The sequence below is a fragment of the Rhinopithecus roxellana genome, chromosome 9, assembly GCF_007565055.1.
Source record: "Rhinopithecus roxellana isolate Shanxi Qingling chromosome 9, ASM756505v1, whole genome shotgun sequence".
NCBI lineage: Eukaryota > Metazoa > Chordata > Mammalia > Primates > Cercopithecidae > Rhinopithecus > Rhinopithecus roxellana.
In genome coordinates, this window is record NC_044557.1 from 131,473,603 (window position 1) to 131,496,915 (window position 23,313).

Here is a 23,313-nt window from a genome sequence, read left to right on the forward strand (position 1 = left end):
AGGATGGAACTTGGGGTCCAAAAGATAAAATGCCTTGTCCAACATGGTATAACTAAGGGCGATAGGCCCAGCATTAACTTCAGATGTTCTTTATCTAAAGGACGCAAGGGGCCAGTAGTTTCAGACAGAGCCTGAACATTTCCAGTTTTGTCTTTTAGATAAAGGACATTTGTTAAATCCCAGGGGAAATGAGAGAATCTACATTTCCCTGACCTGACTCTGTGTCCTGACAGTATTCTTGAAAAATGGAAGGCGGGAATATAGCCACAATGGTAAGCTAAACTTATTTTTTTTCCCCTTTGGCTATAAGTCTAATGTTTGTCAACATTTACCTTGTGACAAACTAAAATTAAGTAAAGAGTTAAAGTTGTAATTTGTCTGGATGATTTAGGACTCTCCTACTCTTTTCATTCAAACCAAAGCCAAGAGTGTAGGATACTTCTGCATGAGTCATTTAGCTAATTACATGGTCTTGGCCTGAGAGTCCTCCTACTAGAAAAACTGCTTAAACTTCCATTTTATCAACCTAGTCAAAAGTGGCTCTTTTCCTGTGAGATAAAATAGGTGTGGGAAAGACCTTAGAGAGATGAGGCATGGTCACGGGAACATGAGTCTCATATAAGTCGGCATAGTTTGTATGGATCGGCTTGTAAGGCCTGAAATCTCACGTGTTACCTTGGTATTTATCATCTTTGAGCCTTACCAGGACTCCCCAAGGCCTAACTGTGAGCTCCCCTGTTTTCACTAGATATGTCCCCTCCAGCAGGAAAGGATGCCCACCTGGCTTATTCCTCTGTCAGCTGGGCCAGCCTCACTCCACTAGGTCTTCAACCTATTGGGTTTTACTTCCTTACTAGCCCACACAATTATTCAAACAAGCCAATTACATCTTCCCCGGGGAGCCTGAGGGCAACGCATTCTGTTGTTACTACTGCCTCCCGCAGACTCTGCTTGTCCACTCTGTTCCCGGTGCAACCCCCGTGTGCTCTGCGTGGTATGTGTTATCCTCCTTCCCTGGCCTGTGAGTTTATGTGACTCCAAGCTGCTGTGGATCTCATCTGTCCACTGTTGGGTGCCATGTGTTTGGTCATCCCCAGATCCCTAGGATGGACTCCCTCCCTCACCAACAGGGTGAAGAGGAGGCGAATAAAAAATGAGCAGACATTAGTAGTAATACTAAATGGAATTTTCACTGAGAGCTAGTGCCAAACAGCCCATCCGTTGCAGTTTTGCTGTTAGGCTATTTCCAAATAGAAATAAATTTTAACTGAAACGATGTGAGCTGGAACTGACCTTTATTAATTTCAGGGCCCCTGAGTTTTCTCTCTTGCTCTTTTTAATTTTTATCATTCTCACCTGGAGATTTTTGGGAACAACAGCACTGTTCTCTTTCCTGAGATGGCTTAACTATAGTCCCGCCTAGAGGCAAAGGGACAAAAAGATGAACCTTCTATTCTTGTCATTTAAATCTTTGCTAACTGGATTATTTCAGTAAAATGTAGTAGGAAGAATTTTTTCTCATCTGCACAGGCAAGAGATTATAATAAACAAAACCTTTTTTTTTTTTTGCCATCAGAAACAACCTAAAATTAATATATTTCCAAGTCTTAGCCCTAGAAACAAAGCTTTCCTATTCATGAGATTTACAATAGGAAGGTCATGTTTGCACTAGACTTCGGTTTGAAATTAATCTTCTTTTCTCCTTGGCATTTCTATAGAATCCAGGCACTTCATTATTTAGTCATTTCCAAATATTAAATAGTTGTCATTCTTGAACAACGATCTAATCTTCTCTTTATGGGTGGAGAAACTGAGTTGTGGAACTCACAAATCATTGCCAGGACATATATCACTCTGAAGATTATGGCTACTCATTGAAATGCTTTTCGACACACGTCCTTAGACTACAAAATAAAAATGTAAATTGTTTTATAAACAGCATGAAGACCATCCGCTGACCATTAGATTGTATTAATTAAAAGCTCATTTGCATTGTGCCTTATGGGAGAAAATTTATGAAATAAATAAATATATTTAAAGCCCACAACCAAACTCAACACTGAGGCTGTGCTGTAGCCACCTCCCCTCACTTCTGAATTGTGCTTCATACAGATCACAATATATTCTTGGTTCAGTTGAACAAGGGTTCATTTAAACCACATCTGTTGCTCATCAGACCTCTATTTTAGGAGTGGGGAATTCTTTTTCGGAGATAGATTCTGTCTGGAAGGTTTTACGGCAACAAATAGTCCTCATTAAATTTCACAACATTTTACCAACATACATACAGTACTCGCTGTTACGTGATTATAGAATTCAGGCGAAACTCTGCACCCCCACTTCAAAGGATTCCTCACTTGACTAATTCTAAAGAGTAAATGATTTTCCCATCATTTGTTGTGTTTGACAATAGAAAGGCTGACACAGCAACATTGCTAAAATGACAGCTCATTTCTATTCAAGGGGAAGGAATTTGTGTTAATATTCTTAATGACAGGCATCTTTATGAGAAATGTGAAATCATTTATCCTTAGCAATAACCTGACTAGGATTAAAAAGTACTTGGTACTTAGAACGGAAGTAATCTGTCAGGAAAAATTATTTAGACTGATGCAAATTAACCGAATAAATTGGCCTACAGTAGCTTCCTAATTATGGTGTGCAGATTCAAGTTTGTGAAAATCAGTTTGAACTGAAGAAGTATCTGGAAATGAGCTTTCAAGAAGTGATCTGGCATTCTGTTGGAGGAAAAGATAACATATTTATTTGAGAAATTCTTTTCCCATTTACTAAGAATTTCTGGAAGTGATTTAAAAATCAATGACGTGTAAATCAAGAAAGAACATATTAAGTAAATGTGCACATGCCTTGCTTTTTCAGAACAACAACAGTAGTAATACCTTATGAAAATACTGAGGCATGTTCACTGTGATGCCCTAGATTCTAAATAACCAGCAGTGTTTTCCGCGGGGGCGGGGGGTTGTTCCAACCCTCTCAGGGCTGGCTTGGGCATGGGTCCAAGGGACATGTCTGAGGCATGAGCACTTGGGCCAGTACTTAACAAGCAATGTATAGACTCGGCTGTGTATTCTGTAGGAGAGTTGTTCTACTCTTAATAGGCACGGTGTTGCACGCCAGTTAACAAGTTTTTATTGGAATCTCAGTCTTCTCTTCCTCGCCAGCTTCACAGCAAACCTTCTTTTAGCTCTTTACCAAAAACTCTAGTAAACTGTGGGAAGAAGCACTTTACCAGCGTAGGAAATTTAATTAGTCTGGAAAAAAAAAAGGTGTAAATTGCAGGAAAATGTAAACTGCCTCCATGTAATTAATGTCTGGGTTTTACTATTTAGCATTTATATACAATGCATTTATATTCTTTTGAGAGAATGCATGAATTTTTGGAGACAAACTGATTTGGGTCCAAAACCTAGCTCTACAGGTTTGTGATTTTTTTTTTTTTAAGCCTGGTTTCTTTACTTAGAACTAGAATGACCAGTATAGGAATTACAAAATCTGAAAGGAAATAGCCGTGTCCTGCATATGTAAGGACTCAGTATCATTCAATTTCTCCTTCCTTTTCTGAGAATCTTTTACAGCATGAACATTCTGAAGCACTTGTTCAGTATTATCTGCCTTGAGCGAGCAAGAAGCATATGCCTTTTCCAGGGAGCATTAGCTGAGGAGTGACTCTGACAGTTGCCTAAGTTTCTGTGTTTAAATATAAATATTAAATTATATGAAGGCAAAACATCAGGGACCCAAAAAGATGGTGATTGACAATCATTAATAATAACCTGAATGTTGTGACTTCAGCCTCAGGGACAGGCAGTCATTCAAGCACAGGGACAGGCAGTCATTCAAGCACGTAAACTCAGAGTGTTGGGGTTGGTGTTTGAAATCTTAAGAAAGTTTTTGCTAGAAAAGAGTGGATTCCAGACACAGAAAAAAATGAACATGGTCCAAGAAATTCGATATGTGCCAAATCTGGTTTGTCACTTCCTCTTCCTGTAAGCAGGTAGAAGCATAAATTACAAATGGGAAACTGTACATGCCAGAGGGCAGGAGTGTGGGAATGCACAGGAGAAGGCATTGGATAGAGAGGATAAAGAGGAAGCAGTGGTGGGGACTAGGACCCTGGACACAAGCCGACTGCAGAGATTGAAGTCTGTGTGAGATGCTGATAAGGATGTTCTGAGACTTAGACAGGAAAAAGCCTCGTTCTGCAGAATCTGGAAACGACCCATGTCTTGGGCTGGCAGGTGCATTAAGAAGAAGAAGCTGAGGCTAAGGCTGGAGCCTGAGGCAAGGGTGACAGACAGCCAAGGGAGTGATAACAGGTAGTACCTACAAGGAATTGCTATAAGGCTTTAAACCATGTCAGGGTGAGTAACCTGAGCCCCATGTGTGATTGACCTCGCGAATGCAGTTTTTACCCTGAAATTCCCTTATGTTGCAATAAAGTTAAGCTCTGCACTTAAGATGTCAGTGTGCTATACTGGAATGCACAGGATAGAACAATGATGTTATTCTAAAGTGGGAAGGGAGGTAGGTGAATGTGGTCCTCTCAATATGCCTAGTCTTTCTTATTTTGGGGAAAATGTATGCAAATAAATATTATGGGAAATTTTGGAGTGGGAAGAAATCACAAAAGGAAGGGCTGGAAGCATGGGTTAGAAGAAGGAGGTGGCAAGGTGTATCCTGACACTTTTCTTGAGCTCCCATCTTCGCTCCAACTGGTCCCTTCCTGAGTCATTGCTCAGAGGGCAACTGTGAGGGGCACCTTGGAAAGCTGGCTGTAGCCGGGTGCTGTGACATGCAACTGTAGTCCCAAATACTCAGGAGGCTGAGGCAGAACAATAGCTTGAGCTCTGGAGCTGCAGATCAGACTAAGCAACATAGTGAGACCCCTGTCTGGAAGAGGGGGAGGAGGAGGAAGAAAAAAGAAGAAGAAGAAGAAGAAGAAGAAGAGGAAGAAGAAGAAGAAGAAGAAGGAGGAGGAGGAGGAGGAGGAGGAGGAGGAGGAAGAGAAGGAGGAGGAGGAGGAAAAGGAAGAGGAGGAGAAAGAAGAAGAAGAAGGAGGAGGAGGAGGAGGGGGAGAGAGAAAGAAAGAAAGAAAGAAAGAAAGAAAGAAAGAAAGGAAGGAAGGAAGGAAGGAAGGAAGGAAGGAAGGAAGGAAGGAAGGAAGGAAGAAGAAGAAAGCAAGCTGTATATCCTGGAGGTGGTTCTCCTCCTGTCCTGGGACCATGGTCCTTGCTTGACTATTTCTCCTTTTTTATCCTATCTGGTTATAGCAAAAGGAAAATCGTGAAATGCAGATATTAGTGAGCCTGGGCATGACTTTTTGTCATGCGGACAATAGATTATAATCTAAAGAAGGTTATCCAGATAGTCAAAGGCCACATTTGTTCAAACATCCACAGAGCAATTCGACTTTCCAAGGGCAGAATTAAAAATTTCTTGAAAGTGAAATTTATTTTCTGCTTTCATTTATTTGTTTTTCTGGCACTGAAACTGTGTGCTTTACTATAAAGTTGAGATTTGGTGAATTGAGCCAACTGAATTTTTAGGTCTTGTCTTTAAGTATTTTAGATAATGTAAAAACTTTTTAATAGAGAACTCTGAACATTATTCATTCATTTAACAAACATTTATTGAGTGTTCCATGTGTGCCAGGAGCTGCTGTTGGTGCAGATAAGATGTGGTGCCTGCTTTCAAGAGGGTGCAAATAAGAAGGAAGGTCTATTTTTTTCATGCAAATGTTTTTCCATATAAACTATGTTTCTAGAAAGGATGATCTTAATTTCAGAATTTAAAAATTACTAAATATGAGGAAAAGACATTTGTTAAAAAGTCAGCTGAGCTTAAAGGAAAAAAAGGAAAATGTGGAATAGGACCAGTTAATGGTAGGGAGTCTGGAGTCAGATTTCTGGGTCCATATCCAACCTTGGTCCCTTCAAGTCTGTAACCTTGGCCAAGTCAGTCAAACTCTCAGAGCCTATTTCCTTGGTTGTAAGATTGGGACCAAGAGAATTCTATGTCATAGAGATGTTGCATAAATTAAATTAGATAATGTATGTACAGCACTTACTTGTACATGGTAAGTGTGTATTTAATAAATCTTAGCTGTTACTGTTTTATATGTAACATTAGTAAGTAAAACAGACATCTTTCTCAGTCATTTTGTTTTGTTCTTTAAGAGAATGTTTTTGATTTTTGCTTTGTTAGGGACAGGGTCTCGCTCTGTTGCAGTGGACACAATCATAGCTCATCGCAGCCTGGAACTCCAGGGTGCACGTGATCCTCCCGCCTCAGTCTCTTGATTAGCCAGGACTTACAGGTGAGGCGTGAGCCACCTTGCCGGCAAGAACGTTGCTTTTCTATCGCCAAATATAATGTGAGCCCTAGAAGTTTTAGGTATGGTCAGTAGGAGTATAAAAAAGCATTAGAATGCTAAGAAGGCATATTGGAATTTAAATCCTAAATTCTAGAACCAGTGCTCTTTCCAATATTCTCTTTTGGCATACTTCTAAACTCTGCTGTTTAGTAGCTGTGAACATTAATGGTATAAGTAACTTTCACAGCCTCTTTCTTCATCTGCAAAATGGGTCCCACAATACCTGTCCAGTCCACTTCACTGGAAGCATTATAAAGATAACTAAAATAAGGTCAGTGAAAACAGTTTGCAATGAGTAGTATGATGTATAAGTAAGGGTTATTAATAAATCATTATGAGTTTCTCCTGAGCTATGGTACTGATTATTGATGACTGACTGACAAAACGTATGACTGTGATTTATAAATACAGTCTGCCTCAGTCTCCTTGGAGAATTGATTCCAGAACCCCACTGCAGATGCCAAAATCAGGGATGCTCAAGTCCCTGATATATAATGACATGATATTTGCAATATGTACACGTCTTCCCACATACATTAAATCCTCTCTAGATTACTTATAATACCCCAAACAAGGTAAGTGCTATGTAAATATAATAGTTATACTGTATTTTAAAATTTGTATTTTTTTATTGTTGTATTTTTCCCCCTCAATAGTTTTTCTATCCAAGGTTGGTTTAATCCATTGATGTGGAACTGTGGATATGAAGGGCTGACTATAATTTAAGTGGAAATTACTTTCAGTTTACAGAAATAGATTACAGTTAGGAGACCTGGATCCTAGTTCTTCACTTTGCCTCTAATCAGCTGTTTATGCAAATCACTTAACTTTCCTTAATTAATTTTTAAAAATTTGTATTTGAAAATAATTTCAAACTTATGGAAAATTTGGAAGACTAGTAGAAAGAACACTTACATACCAGTTACCCATATTCATTTATGGGTAACAACTTGCCCCAATGTCTTGCCTTATCAGTTTCATTCCTTCCCCCTGCCCCTCTCTCTCTATATATACACACAGAGATTTTATATATATATAAAGTATAATATATTATACACATAATTATGTACATATATATATTCCTCCCTTGAACTATTGAGAGTAAACTGCACATATCATGATCTTATACCACTATACATTAATATTTCAGCATGTATCACCTAAGATGTGTCTCTGTTTCTATTTCTTTGAAATGGGAGTAAGTACTTAGTTACGTGGTGTGATCCATAAGGTTGTCAAAATCAAATGAAATGTTTAAAAGCATGTTGAAAAGTGTAAATTGTTACACAAAAATTGAAGGTTGTGTATTTCATAAACTATAGGGAAAATCAAATTACTTAAAACTTCAGAGGATTTACAAATGGTAGTAGAGTGCAAACGAAGAAAGCCCTTTATCTGTTTGCATAACAAGCCGGTTATAGTGCCAAATTTTTCTCAGTGGTGAGAGCAAAAGAGACTGATGCCCTCATCCTCTATGTCATCCTTTTTGAGTTGTATTCCTCCTGCGAGGACTTACATCTTTTCTTGGTGCTCTTTCTCATTTCAAAAGTTTGCCATTTTATGTGGTCTTTTTGGTGGAGGTGATGAACATGTTTGAGGCAAGGTGACAGAAACTAAAGAGCAGTTGCTACTCGAGGGAAGATCAAGAATACAGCTGTTAAGAGTTTAGTAAGAGCTCAGCCTTATTTCTTCTGGTCTTCTCTTTGAGTAGTGAAAATAGCAAACTTTATTTTCATTATAAACAACAACTGAGATACGAATAGGAAACAGGGAAGCAGTGTTTTATAGAAGTGTTTAATGTATAGGCTTAGCTGAAAATAGTATGAACATAAAAAAGAAAGAGACCATGTCCTTTGCAGGGACGTGGATGGAGCTGGAGGCCATTAGCCTTAGCAAACTAACTCAGGAAGAGAAAACCAAATACTGCATGTTCTCACTTATAAGTGGGAGCTGAATGATGAGAACACATGGACACGATGGCGGGGAGCAACACACACTGGGTCCTGTCGTAGGGTGGGTGGTTGCGAGGAGAAGAAGCATCAGGAAGAATGGCTGATGGAATCTTGGCTTAACACCTGGGTGATGGGGTGAACTGTGCAGCAAACCACCATGGCACACATTTACCTATTTACCTATGTAACAAGCCTGCACATCCTGCTCATGTATCCCTAAACTTAAAATAAAAGTTGAAAATTTAAGAAAAGGAAAACAGTATGAACAAAATATTCTTATAGATCAAAAAATAACTTTCATAGAATCCCTTTTTCAACAGCATTCACTATCATAAAGTTTAGCTATAAAAAAAGATAATTATTCTGCCACTTTATCTTCACATTCTCAACAGAATTCACACATTCATAAGAAGTTGTAATACTGGTAAGCCTGAAATTTTTGTAATTCTAACCAGATTTGCAATCACATTTTCCAGTGGATTGAAATATGACCAATAACTTAAAAATATGAACGAAAATGCTCTTTTTCCTATGACTTATTTCTTTCATTGCTCTGGAAATCATAATGGATTTTTGAGATATTTACGACATCAAAAAGAAAATCTAGAACATGTCTTAAAAACAAAACTTTTTTAAAAAGTCAAAACCATATTTAGGATATTCTAAATTAATCTTTTTATTTTGAGTTATTAAACTGTTATTCCTTATAGTACAAAACAAAAAATGGAAGTTATGACTAGGAAATACATTTATAATACAATAATGACTACTGCTACTTCTTTTACAAATAAATCAGTTTCAAATGCAAATTATATAGATGCATAATTGTATATACAGTCATGTAATTTATTAAGCTATGAAGAATATTGCTCACATACTTCTCTTGGGAAAGTTTCAGTACCTGAGGAGGTATTCAAATGTTTATTTCCCGGTAAGGTGACATTACTAAGGGGACAGTTCAACGGTTCTAATGCAATAGGTGTCCCTAATATTGACAAAATATGGTATATGTGAAATCATTTGAAGTATTGGGCAGTGAAGTGGGATCCAGAAGACATGAGTTCTAATGCTAATTACCTCACTCAGATGTTTAGACTCAGGCAAATGGCATGCTGTCCCTCAGATTCAGTTTTCTGGTGTACAGAAATGACATACTGCTCTCCTTACCCAAATATTACAAGTTCCAGTGATTTAGTGCAAGTGAAAATTGTTTTGAAGTCGTGATGCTTGATATTGTCATCATCAACAGTGGATAGTGTATTCTTTAAACATATGTTAAAAAATGCTTTTACAAGGAAGTTTCTCTACGATAAAGCTGCATATTTTCACAGATCATCCATAGCAACAGTGCTTGGTGATCTCCATTAGAACAGATTTTCCATAAGGAGTATGTCTGAAAAAAAAAAAAAAAAAGCTTTTTCTTGTATTTGTTCCAGTCCCAGTCATCATTTACACTACCTAATCACTCACGGTAGCCCTCAGCAAGAAAGTCCATGGTCGAAAAGGGAGCTGGACTCATCTCTTCTCCTTGCTGGGTCCTGATGTAAAGTGGACACATGAACTCATTTTCGTCCGGGTGGAATTTACTGACTCGTACTTTTTAAAAATATAAAGCTGGGGTTTAGAACTCTGCCTGGTAAGAATGAGTTTTGTTGAGGCAGGAGAATAGCGTGAACCCGGGAGGTGGGGGAGCTTGCAGTGAGCTGAGATCGCGCCACTGAACTCCAGCCTGGGCGACAGAACGAGACTCCGTCTCAAAAAAAAAAAAAAAAAAAAAAAAAAAACCAAAAAACAAACAAACAAAAAAAAAAAACGAGTTTTGTGATTTTAGGCAGGTCTCCCAACAAACCCAGTCCTCTGTTTCCTCAGATGTAAAATGAGAGATTCTGCTTAGATTATCTCTAAGGTATGCCTCCAACATTCTGCTTAGATTCTGCTTAGATTGTTGGAGGTATGCTTCCAACATTCTGTGTTTCTATGATATCCTTTCCTGGAAAATCCACTGCAAATTCTAAGTTACTGAAGCAACAACAGCAAATAAGATTCAGTATTTTTGACAGTGTGCAATAATTTCTTCTTTCTTCCAAGTAATTTAAAATCTTTTACCTCAGTTGCTAATTGTCCCACAAATGAGAATACCATTCCTAGACAAAATTTTTCCAATCCATGCCCACTGCAGAAAAAAAAAAACCAACACGATTTACTGTGAAATTAACAGGGTGTTTTAATTTATGCTATGTGGCAGATAGTGGACAGGCCTATATATCTAGGACTATCCATGAAAATCTGCTCTAGCTGTAATTTTACAGGTCCTTGAAAACAGAATTGTCACAATCTCTTCAGTTCAGCTCTCAAGAGAAATTAATTGATAACATAGAATCCTGAGTGGCTGGCATGTGAGTGACACCCAGCTATACAATTTCACATCTAATCAAGGAAGATGGGAATTCTAGTTGGCCTATTGTCTATTTGAATCTGTTTCTGGATGGAATCCAGCTGGCGCAAATGCAGCCCTGGAGAGTGATGTGGGCAGAAGATGGAAACAAAAAATCTGAGCCAGAGAATCAGTGCCCGAGATAGTGCCTTCCACATTGTCAAAAGAATGCCCGGGGTGGTTGTGAATGTGCTGCTGATTAGTTTCCTAAAATTTTCAATGACTAAAATATAATGTTCTATCCCAGTAGTCCTTGATCATTCTAACTGTGAATGTGTAATGAAGGCCTTTAGGATGTACTGGCTCTACCACCTTGAAGCTATGCTTGATAGATGCAGGGGCTCAAAATTCAACTTGTCTTACTGTTTCTCAAAATATAAGAGAGAGAAGGCAATTTAAAAAAATGATGAGAGTAAGAATAAATGCAAAATTGTACATAATTAAGAGCTAAAATTATATGACAAGATTTTAAGTGGAAAGAGAGCACAGATGAGAGAGAGATTATTGATGGTTGGAAGAGTTAGGAAAAGAAAGTTCCATGGAGGTAATGAGGCTTGAGTCTTTCTTTTCAAGGATGGGTGGAATTTGAACATGCAGAACCATGATGCAGTCCTAGCCCAGAAAACAGTGTGAGCACGTGCCTTGTAGCAGAAGTAAAGATGTAAATTCAGGACATGTTGAACCGCTTTAGGGAAGAGCAGAAAGTGTATAGGGGGAGTGGAATGGTTATAGTGGAAAAGATAATGGAGGTTCTTAATTGCTGGTCCTTTATTTAGACTGGATGCTGCACAAAATTGGGAGACAGGTGTTTTAGGGTAGTGGAATGATATGATGAGACCGTGTAGAAATAAGATGAGCTTAATGGCAGTAGGTAAGACGAGTGGAGATAAGAAAGAGATAAGGTACAGAGCTTATTTTAGATGCATGAGGTGATGCAAAACTGGATTGAAGTCCTTCCTTTTTCCTCCAACCATTCTTTTTAGTTTCAAGGAGAATGCTTAGGCTGGGTGCAGTGGCTCACACCTATAATCCCAGCACTTTAGAAGGCTGAGGCAAGAGGATTGCTTTAGCCCAGGGGTTTGAGACCAGTTGGGCAACATAGGGAGACCCCATCTCTACAGAAAATAGGAAAAAAGTTGGCCAGACTTGGTGTGTGCTTGAGGTCCCAGCTACTTGGGAGGCTGAGGTGGGAGGATCAATTAAGCCCAGGAGGTCAACACTGCAGTGAGCCATGGTCACACCACTGCACCCTGCCTGAGTGACAGAGTGAGACACTTTCTCAAAAAAACAGACAACAAAGGAGAATGCTTTATTTATTTAAGCCTGTCTTACAGGAAGAGCAGAGTTTGCCAGTAAAGGAGAATAATGTCATTTAGGTGAAGGGAATGGCAGAATGCAGGCAAAGAGATGATGGCATGCCCCTGAAGGGTTAATTAATTTGCTCAAAATCACACTATTAATAGTAGCCAAGTTCTGGCATCCAGATTTCTAATGTCCTTCCACTGTACCACCTTGCCTCTTTTTCCTAGCTCCAACACTGTTGTCATTTTCAGCAAATTTTATTTCATTGCTAATAGTGTGCTTAATTGTTTTTTCAGACTTGAAAAGTTACCAAGGAAATAATAAAATATACATTTTAATATTATTTACCCAACACGAAATATGATTTGCCTGAAACAGATGAGGAAGTTAAGTGGAGTATTCTAAGCTTCCAAAGGGGTTATAACAATGGTAGAAGCAATTGTAGGAACACCTCTAATTTTACTTCTGAGACTACTGTAGTAGTTTACCAGAACGTTAGATGAATAGACAGCTATTTTTGTAGGAGAATGGCTAATGAGAATAACAATTGCTGTACATGAAGTTTTTCATATAGCTTATTTTTCCCTCTGTTTTCTGTCCTGATTTTCATGTCAAAAAGGTAAAGTGACTCTCTATGACAGAGCATGTTTTGACTCATTGTATTCTTTTTTTCTGACTTCTCTACTTACTCATTTTTCTTTTCTTAGAAGGACAAAATTTCTCCAATTCCAGAAGTCTTTGTACTTCTAAGACAGATCTAAAAGCGTAACAGGTAGGAGTAGAATCTTGAATTGAAATCTGAACTTAGACAATCCAAAATTAAGGAGTTTGGAAACATCAACTCATGTTTCAGTCCCTAACCTCTATACCAGGACCCTGGTCCACTGACTTAAGTGAGTACTAGATGAAGAGACCTAGTTTTAAGTTTGGCAGCTAAGCCCAACATTTGTGCTTGCTGAAGATGATGTTTATTGATCTAACTATGGCATTTGTGTATTATTCTTTTCTCTCTGGTTCGTTGCACTGGATGTCTCAACAATTCAGTTGCTAGCCATTAATGGCTTCTAAATATAAACTGGCTTATGTCAATTAATCCCTCATGTCTGGCAACCATGAGTGAGAAATAGATTACAGGTGCTGATACTTAGGCTGGCGTTTCTTCCAGGGGAACTAGGGAATATGGTTCAGAAAACTCAGTTGGGTGAAATAGAACAGGCCAAAGTCTTCATTAAAAACTTGAATGAGAACCAAGTCTCTTTTGAGGAACCAAAATGCTGTCAAGTCTCCACGGTCAATGCTATTCCCACAAATTTTCAGTAACAGGGCTACATTTCAGTTCCAGATTTTGCTGACTCAAGCTCTGTATTCTTTCAGTCATGCAGCCTCTAACATATAAGGCAAGAGTTTGAAATGGCAAACACAATCTTCTACTTCTAAGAAACCTATACTTAATCCTGAAAACTGCCCATTGATTTAGTAGGAAGACTTGACTAGAGAATGGCTCTCTTATTTTGAAGAGGAAGTGGTTGAAACAAATAAAATAAAATAAAAAAGGATAAAACAAGAGGGAATAGAAAGAAAAGCAGGGGAATGCAGAAACCTTTCCCAAATCATAAAATTAAGGATGATTTGTCTTTGTAGTGAATAAGGGAATGTGTATTTCATTTGTAAATAAATCAATGGTACATTCTGTGAAAGGATGTCAATCAGCCTCCTCCAAGGTAGAATATGAAGGTTTGTGAGCATAGGCAACATAAATATTTCACCTCTTCTTGCCTCTAGACTTTTTAAATTTCATGTTCCTCTCCACTAGCAGTCTCTTAGTCAAAAGAAGAGAATTATAGATGTTATGCAGAGGTAGTTGAGTGTTTTGACTTGAATATCCGTAACTTCCCCTAAGTTATAGAAATGCTAGATTGTTACTTGGCCAACCATTTTCTTAATCTGAGAAAATTTTTTTTAATCTAAGGTGGCGTATGCCTTATAAAAATCACAGTTATGTATTCTGTGTAATGCCCACCAATGATCAGAAAATAAGATCTGTTTAAATTATATTATTAAACATTGAGTGTTTGCTTCGGCAGCACATATATTATTAAACATTGATATACACATATATTTACCTATGTCTGCATTGTAAAGTTCTATCGAGTGTAGTCTGCTTACAGATAACAGATAAACGTTTGTTCCATAATGACCATTGTCACTTTGGAAACATATGGTGTTGCCGAATGAAATTCCACTTTCAGTAGCTTTAGGTTGAGCCACCATTTCGCTGTATCCTGGGCTTGACACCTCAGTATTTTTCTCTCCCTTGTCCTCTATTTGACTAATCACCAAGTTGTATTGTTGTTATTTATTTCTTCACAATGTTTCTTATATCCATCCTTTCCTTATTCTCACTGCATCAATGGGAATAGACAACACTTAAAAAAAAATTTATTTGGACTTTGGGGATCAATTGTCTTGTTACCCCCTCTCTCTTTCTCTCTCTGTCTCTGCCCACTCACTGTCACTCTCATTTTTCCTTAATCTCTCCTCATTCTTTAAAACCCTACTGCTTGAACTTCCTAGGCATCGGTTTAGCTACCAAGTCCGACCTCTCTACCTGATGTATTCGGACGCTCTAGAATCTGGCCTGACTTAGCTATGACATGAAATGCTTATTATAGTAAGGCACAGAGCAGGGGCAAGAGAGGATCACAATGCTTCCTCTCCTCTTCCTCTCCTTTTTTTCTATTCTTTGCCTCTATCCTCTTTCCCTCCCTCTTCCTCTTTCTCTTCTTTACCAAGTGGCCCTCTACATGATATTTCCAAATTGTGTCATACAGATCATTAGATCAAAAAGTGCTATTTTTATTTGAAAAGGACATACTCACTTTATCACCAGACCTCAGCTCAAGCCTTTTCTTTTGCCATCTGGGAACAAAAATGCAGCTTTTGTGTTTTGTGTTTGTGCAGTTTCTCTGTTCTATATTCTGTGTTAAGCATCTTATTTTATTATCTCATTTAATCTTTATAACAAACTTTTGTGATAAGCATAACTCCATTTTACAGAGAACGAAACTGAGTCAAAGTAAAATAAAGAGATTTAATCTGTTTGATATCGGGTCCATACCATAAATCTCCTTTATGAAATCTAAATATCACATATGAAAAAGAACACGATAACACATGTAAAGCCTCTAGGCATCCCAAGTAAAAAATATTACATGTCCTATGCTTTTATTTATCTGTTATATTTGGAAAACGTTCTTGTCTTTTACCAGCATAAAGTTCTCAGACGAAAAAAAGGAGAACATGATTTGTAGGGGGCCTCTCTTTTCTGGGATGCATTTTTTATAAGATGAAAGTTAAAAGCTGGTTTCAAGAATTTCTGGATGCACGGTAAGGCACATCTGTTTACAGGGACATTCTATTCAGGAGAAGATTGATTATTGGCAGGTGAAGGTTAAGGGTGAAACTTTAAATTGGCAGGAAGTCTATTCAGAACACATGTTATATGATAGAAAGGTGATTGGGATGCAAAGGCATATTTGTAATAGAGTTTGAAGATAATATCTACAGGTGCACACTTCTAAATTAACTTATCAACAAATGTACTTTGGAATGCAATTAATCTTTTCCCACCATAATTCTGGTATAGCTAATATCTTTTAATTGTGTAACCTTTAGTTTTACTTTAAATTAATATAGCAGATGTTGCCTGTAACACCATACAGGCCAACTTAGTTCAGAGTTTCTGTTAATTCTAACAACAGAACTAGTATCTGGCTACAGCAGTTTGTAGCTCAGTTGAAGATTTGGTCAATGCCAACAAAAGAAAAGAGCAAAACAAAGAAGAGCTAGAGTAAAATTACATGACAGTAGATGAAACTGCATCAGAGTTTGTTGCTTAAGAACAGACAATTCAATTGTTACCATTTTATAATGTGATTGGATATGTATTAAGACAAATCCCCATCTTACAAGGATACTGTTTTATGAAAATGTCTAGGCCTGCTCATGAATTGATTGTCCATCCAGCTTTAGAATCTTTTTTAGTTTATATTCAACAAGAGCCACGTGGACTCTTGACAGTTCCAAACTCCACTCTCATCACCAGCCTTCTAACTTTATTTTAGAATTTGATTAGTGTGACCCAAATTTCTAGATTGATTTTGAGAGAGTGTACCTTTTACAATTAAAACCTTTGATTGAGAAACACGGTGTGTCTGCTCATTTATTCAGCACAGAGATTTAGTATTAATCTTACCCACAACAGTTAAACACTAGCATGTCCAAGTCCCTTAGATTCATATTTTAGAAAATGTAGACATAGTTTCCTATAGGTTTGCACTTGTGTAGTAAGCAAAAACAAAAACAAAACAGCATAAGAAAAATTTTACCTTTGAAGGTAAAGGGAAGACCTGCATTTTTTTTTTTTTTTTTTTTAATTAAAAGTGGCTTAGGGCCGGTATGGTTGCTCACACCTGTAATACCAGCACTTTGGGAGGCTGAGGTGGGAGGATCACTTGAGGCTAGGAGTTTGAGACCAGACTGGGCACCATAGTGAGACCCAGTCTCTAAAAAATTAAAAATAAAAAATAGCTGGGTATGGTGGTGCATGCCGGCAGTCCTAGCTACTCACGAGGCTGAGGCAGGAGGATCACTTGAGCCCAGAAGATGGAGGCTGCAGTGAGCTATGATCTTGCAATTGCCCTCCAGCCTGGATGAGAGAGTAAGACATTGTCTCAAAAAATTAAATTAAATTAAAATTTAAGAAGTTTAATGCACTATTGTGCAGGAGTACATGGATGACATATTTAGAGGGCAAAGGAGGACCAGCTTAGTGGCTACAACTGAAGATGGTGTCAAACGTAATTGTTAATGCCTCTCTTTGAAAATTTGATAGTTATGTTTGCTAGGGAGAGGGAGGGATCTCCAGAAATACTGCCTTGCCCATCATCCCTGGCAGTTCCAGTTTCTTTCCTCTTCCTGACTGAGAGCAGGTGCAGACCAGATGATCAGAAAGCTAGAACTGAATATCCAATATCTAAGGACATATTTGCTAAGTGGCACTCAGTGCCTTGTTAGAGAATTTTGCAGTCAGCTGCCCTTCCAGGGAAAAGGCACAAATAGAAGGTTCAATGTTTGATGATGGGTGCAGAGTTTGGGAATGGTAAGGGGCTCAGACTGATTGCTTTCAGTTTTTTTGTTAAATTTGGCTTGGAGGTGAAGTCTAAATGGTATCTTGCTTTATCAATTACTTCTGGAAGCTTGATCTGACTCTCTACAGTGTTTTGTCAAGTTTTTATTAATATTTCTTTCCAGCTGGTGAGCCAGGAGGAAAGAAGGGAAGCACATGACCCTTAGTGAATCCAAATCCCTGCTGGGGTCCACAGACAGGGTCCTTTGTTCCCCAACAGCACGGTGGCCCAGGGCCTGCTCTTTATTGTCCTTGGTGCAGGACTCAGGGCTTCATGCTTCATTCCTCCCTCAATGTGTATTTAACTGTCACTACTGTCCCTACAGAGCCATTAGCTCAGTTGCTCCAAATCCCTAAATGCCAAGAGCACTTCCCTCCTTCTCTCTCTCTCTCTTACTCTCACTTTCTCTCCCTTGCTCTCTCCCTCCTTTCCTTATTCCCCTGCCTTTGGGGGCAGAAGAAAATGCTAAAGGAAGGCACATCATAAATACATAGGATTAATGACTGACACAGTTGGATGATTGTTATTCCTGCATCCTAGGTCTGGATCTATGTATGCACCAATCAACCCCCTCTCACTTGCATTTATTGAACACACAATACTGGATATGCACTGAACTAGCTGATTTATGTGTTTTCTTTACAATGTTCCCAAGATAAGTACTCCTATCTGCATTTTACAGAGGAAGGAGCTGAATCTCAGAATGGGTCAGTTCCCTGTCCAAGGCCACACAGCTAGAGAGGTGGTCCCTGGATTAGAACACAGGTCTGTTTGAACCCAGAGCCCATACTCTTCTGCTCCAAAGCCATATTTGGGATTTTACGATAGAGCAGCAGCCAATACACTTAATTTCTACTACAATTAAAGCTGAACTTGATGGGTATTTTTCATATAATAGTCAAGCTTAATCTGGGGCAATTATTTCACTTTCTGCCTTACGGCCATTTTCCCTAAGGTTCCCCTAAATAAAACCCACTGAGTTTCATTTTTTTTTTTTTTTCATTTCCTGTCCTGGGTGGGGAGGAAGCTAGTGGAGCCAGTGAATGGCTCCAAAGTGGGGTAACTCTAGAAGGGAAAGTGCCTTGAGTGTTTGAATGTCCTGGTGAGTTTAGTAAGCACACTTTTTAGGGTCTTCTGTGGGTCATTAAAGTGGACCAGGCCAGTCCCTGTCACCCTCCCTGAGAAGTCAAGGAATAAACAAGCAAGCTATAGAGCAGAATAAAAAATAAAGCAATGGCTTTAAATGCAATCCATGGATAACCAATGGTCAACATGAAGGGAAGAAAAGCATTGCAGGAAGAGGTAGTGGTTGGGGAAGCTTCTCGAAGGAGGTGTTCGGAACTTAGGCTGAAACTTTGAAGGACGAATATATAGAGGTGATAAGGATGAACTGAGTGGGGCATTTTACACATAGGCTTATGAATGCAGACTTAGAAGGAACAGTGCACATGATGACAAACTCTCATTTTAAAGACAAGATAGAAGGCTAGAGTGGTTAGGGCTGAAAGAAAAGACTAGCAAGTGGAGATGCTGTGCTGGCCGCTTTAGCTGGAAGGAAAGGTAGACTTCTGAGGTTGTGGGGATTTGGTAGGGAGAAATGGTTGGAAAGTTTGGGCCAAATAACAGAAGGCCAGAATATTAGAATAGGACTGAAATTCATGTTGTGGGTAGTAAGGGGTTCACGTGGTAATTTTCAGACTAGAAATGCTTTGATGAAAGTGGCATTTTAGGAAACTGAGTCTGCAGTGGTAGACAGAAGAGGGAAATGAAGGCAAGTGGACCTTTTAGGAGGCTGCTGCAATGACCCACATGTGAGATCATCATTGCACTGGGATGGTAGCTGTGGGCCACATGTGGGAGACATTTTAAAGGAAGGACTCACAGAATTTGGTGACAGATTGGCTACAGGGGAGAGGGAAATATGAGAGAGGAAAAAAAAAAGGCTAACAGGCTAATTCCCCACTTCCTCAGGATATTAACATAGATCAAAAATGTTTTAAATAGGAAATATATTTCAGGAAAAATTTTTCCAATAAGATACCTCTTCTCAAAAATTTTCATGGATCTAATCTAAATAAAAGGTGAATTTACCACATGATCATAGACTTAATTTCATACATGAGCCTTCTCCTCCCCAAAGTCAATAATGATAAAAGTAAGCATCTATTTAGAGTCCAGTTTTAAAAATTTTAATCCCCTTAAATGTACTTCATGCTCTCCACATAAAAATATTGCACGGGGCGGGGGGAGGAACAGATGTCCTGAGCTTACCCTTTGGTTGGGCTCATCTATGTGGTGATGGTTGGAGAAATCTCAATAGTATATACAGCTCAGTATCAGAAATCTTGCTTTATGGATTTTTTTTTTTTTTTTTTTTTTGAGACTGAGTTTCATTCTTGTCACCCAGCTAGAGCGCAATGACGTGATCTCGGCTCACTGCAACCTCCGCCTTTGGGTTCAAGCAATTCTCCTACCTCAGATTCCCCAGTAGCTGGGATTACAGGTACCCACCACCATGTCTGGCTAATTTTTGCATTTTTAGTAGAGATGGGGTTTCTCCATGTTGGCCAGGCTGGACTTGAACTCCTGATCTCAGGTGATCCACCAGACTCGGTCTCCTAAAATGTTGGGATTACAGGCGTGAGCCACTGTGCCAGGTCCTAGGATTTTTAAAGAATAAACTAATTTTCAATATAAAACACAGAATAACCTAACCTCTTATCCTTCCAATATGGATACATAATTAGGGAAGGAAATAGGAAATGTCCCACTTGCCACTTGTCTCTACTATTATGATGGAAATGACTACAACAATCTGCATGAAGTCACTTACATTTTCTTAGAAGGAAAACAGAGTAGAACCCTTCTAGTTTCCTGATGGAGGTTCCCACTCATAACCTACCATGGATTCAGTCAATACCTAGACTAATGTATTTTGGTATTGCACACCACTATAAAAATGAATTTTGTCACTTTCACAAATCAAGCTTTCAGATCACTTTTCACATCTAAGATCTGTCATCTTAATGTACACCGAGTGCACATTTCAGATCTCCTAGACCTCCGTTATTTTTTGCTTCTCTGAAAGGGATATCCCGTGTGCTCAAACACTTTCACAGCTGGCGGAATGCTGATGGGAACTTCATGTGTATTACCAGCACAAGTGCTGTCAGGAAGAAACCAAATGTCAAACTGACGTATGTAGAAGTCACCATAAATGTGTCTCTGCATGTTTACCATCTGGGACAGTAGATTTTGATTTTGACAAGAAGCTGGGATTGCCCTGTGGGCACTGTGTTTTAAGCGAGCCCTTTCAGTTCACGAAGTAACTTCACATTATCCTGTTGGGGGACAAAAACTCGGCTACCGTTTCAAGGTGTGAATTTATTATCTCTCCACACTTCCTTTCTTGTTTCCATCCTGCCTAATCCTGTGTACAATTGTTGTTTCGGGGGAATTGTCCCATATCGCCACAGTCCTGTCCAGGTAGCCCTGTGATCGGTCTGCAGCATTAGGGATGTATGCTGGTGGGGTATCCGTTGCTAAACAGCACCTTGCCTCTGTTAGAAGCCATCACGCCTCATCTCAGGGAGGAAAATCCGATCTGTGAGGAGGAACTTGCCTTTCTTGTGAAATATCTCTGCAGTAGTGAAACGCGGCATTGGTAGTTAGCACCATGCATGCTATATGCCGTCCATGTAGTTCTAATCCTGATATGACACAAGATATTAGTTTGCCTTTCTGTCTTTATTTTTTCAAACCCCATTTCCATTGTAAAGTCAAAATGGAATGACTGGAATTCCAAAAGACTTCAGCTTATGAACTTGGTTCTATTTTGGTTATGTAATATTGGGAATCAGATAATACTCAGTTAGAATAAATGTCTGGGTATTTATGAGGATAATTTCTCATTGAAGGAGAAGTTTGAGAGTATAACTGGAGAACATTCTGAATAAAAGTGAAAGATCATATTAAAATATTGTTTTAGTATTAACTTTTTCAAAAAAGGATTTAAAAAAATTAACTGCCTGGTTGCAAAAGTACGTATAATGCAACTTGAAACATAATTTTACAGGCATCTTTATGCAATTGAATACTAAAATCACAAAGCACTAGCCATAAATCCTGTTATTCAACCTACTAAACAGCTCTTATTTCAGAACAGCTTGTATACAATATTATTCATAGAATCTCTCACCTGCAAAGGGTAAGGATAGTGCTGGGTTTCTCTGCCAAATGTGAAAGTCCAGTAGGAGCCCAAATCTCTGCATACCACAGGTATATGAACGTTGCTATCGGAGGGCAAGTATATTAGGGTAGCAGAAGTCTCATTGGCTTACCTATCTTGCTAGAAAATTTGGAAAATTGAAAATTTTATGTTTTGATCCCTGTGAAAATAGAGCCTGAATTGAAAGGCCTTTTTTAATACCACAAATTAAACATAGCATATACACCTCCTTGTTATATTTATAAATAGTTCAATTCAATTTTGGTGGGTGCTTTTGGTAGAGCCGTTACAGCTACTCACATATATGATGACAACTCATTTTATGTTGCTCAGGCACCAGATGACTATTAATTTCCAATGACTAGTTTATAATTAAATCCCTTTTGTTTGCCTGTTTATAACCAAACCTGAAAATCTATTTACGTTTAATTAACACTTCACTTAGCCGGTCTAAAACCTATAAATGTAGTGACTCTTAATAATCCATTACAGAGATGCTACTTTAGTTTTCCATGACTTGTAAAACTTTCACAAACAGATCTGCAAATCAATTACCTCCATCTGCTTTCCCTGCAGCTGCAAGAAGGCTATGTTAAAGAGCATTTTCCTCCTTCTTCCTCCTCTGCTTTTCTTCCAGCTCTAAGCATTTTAGTTTTAAAGCTGACCTAGCGGCTGTTCAGAGGGTAGCCCCTTCTCTTAAGGAGTTTCCAAACTTTAGAGTCAATCTCCAAAAGCATTTTAAAATACCCTTTGCTCTGTCATAAGTCAGACATAATCTACCTTGCACAAATCGGTGAAGAAAGCATTTCCATCTCTGCCAGCAACTCAGTAATAGACCCTTCAAAGAATCTTTATAAATTGAGCAGTAAAATGCAACAGTTTGAAAGTGAATTTTAATTTTGAAAGCTAAAATAAATCCTTTCTCAGCCTTATCTACTCTCTACAAGCAAGTTATAGCTCCTGTTTTGAGTATACAACGGGCATATGAAAAGGTACAAACGCGGCTCCCAAAGATATTTTCTTAGCTACACCTTCAAAAGCAAGGCATGAGGAGTGTTAGTTCTACAAAGACAGCCAAGCGTCAAGCTATGCTCACTGTCATCTGTCAGCCGTACAATAGCAGCATTGATAGGACAGCAACAACTGTCTTTGACAAGTGTGCCGTGCTAGCATTCCATTCAAAACTATGCTAAAAGAGAGACGGGGAGAGAAGCATTCAATGTCTTTTACTTTACCTGAAAAAAAAACTGCTTTTCTTGTGTCTGCTGGAAATGAATTCCTCCTTTTCCTCCAAAAGCAAAGTAGTTCTATTGCCTGCGACTCTCACTTGGAGAAGACCACACAGCTCCAGCAAGGCAGCCTTCCTTCTCTTAATCCCCACTCGAATGTGATGACACACACTAACCCCAACCATCTGTTGAAACACGTCCTCAAGCACTCAGCACAGTGGTGTGTCAAGACGGGCTGCCCAATCCAATTGCTGGGGCTGGGTGTCTCTTACGGATTGGAGGCTGAGGGCAGGGCTGAAACTGGAGGTCTGAGAGCTCCCAGTCAAGTAACCTGAGATTTTCGGAGAGAAAGGACTGCTATAAAAAGAGGAGAAGTGGGAGGTGCTACAGAGAAGGTGGAGGGAATGAATTATTCTGATGGCCAGTTGCGCGTTACTTTTCACAACTCCTCGTGCTCCCCCTGGGATGATGGAGACCCTCAGTGGGATGCAAAGAAACCCTAAAAATTTTTTACTGCCCATCCTATGGAAGGGCCATCTTCTCAGCAAGAGGTTTTCCCTTCCATAGGAGATAAAAGACTCATCT

The 23,313-nt window shown here is 38.8% G+C and overlaps 1 protein-coding gene across 2 annotated transcripts in view; it reads right to left on the minus strand.

Annotated features, from left to right (window-relative positions):
• The window catches only part of SULF1 (sulfatase 1), a 193,767-nt gene extending 170,706 nt beyond the window's left edge, over positions 1-23,061 (minus strand). For both annotated transcript variants that reach the window (XM_030937961.1, XM_030937963.1), the window contains exon 1: positions 22,735-23,061. The gene's annotated coding sequence lies outside the window, so the exon portion shown is untranslated. The remainder of the gene's footprint in view (positions 1-22,734) is intronic.
• Between the last annotated feature and the right edge of the window lie 252 nt (positions 23,062-23,313).